This window comes from Diaphorina citri, unplaced genomic scaffold (assembly GCF_000475195.1).
Source record: "Diaphorina citri unplaced genomic scaffold, Diaci psyllid genome assembly version 1.1 scaffold43052, whole genome shotgun sequence".
Lineage (NCBI taxonomy): Eukaryota > Metazoa > Arthropoda > Insecta > Hemiptera > Psyllidae > Diaphorina > Diaphorina citri.
The window spans coordinates 1-537 of NW_007420373.1; the positions used below are offsets into that span (position 1 = coordinate 1).

Below are 537 nucleotides of genomic sequence, written 5' to 3' on the forward strand. Positions count from 1 at the left end.
ATTCACGGCCGATAATTGCCTCACCCTGGCTGGAAAACCCAAGCTATTCTTCATTCAGGTGAGTTCAATATAAACATTAATTTTCAGAGGTCTTGATTTTGAACAGGTAAGGCGGGATATGTGTTTAGGTAAACCAGCGGCAATCTGGAGATTGCACTAAAAAATCTGGAGATCTGGAGATTGCGTCCCGAAAAAGAAGAGAGAAGGCGGATAGGATAGGAGAATGCCAGCCGTTCCTTGAACGAACCTTATCTATTTAGAATAAAGTTCGACCCGCGGGAATCAACCCGCGACTTAGCACGATAAGGTTGGTCTCACACTGCACGCGTAGACGTCCGACTTTGAGTAGCGCTTTTTCTCATGTACGACACATTTTGTTGCGCTAAGGCTAAACCATGGTAACTGTGTTCTTTGTAAAAGTATTGTTCTAAAGCTAATATCAATTGATTTTTTTAATTCAGGCCTGTCAAGGGGATAAGCTGGATGCTGGAGTTACAATCAGGACACAAGTAGATGGACATCCCAGCAATACCTACA

General features: G+C 43.2%; 1 long non-coding RNA gene across 1 annotated transcript; it reads left to right on the forward strand.

The window, feature by feature from the left end:
• Positions 1–510, forward strand: LOC113473562. Its single transcript, XR_003395500.1, has 2 exons — positions 1–58; positions 462–510. It is a non-coding gene; the product is annotated as an uncharacterized LOC113473562 (long non-coding RNA).
• Positions 511–537: the final 27 nt, after the last annotated feature.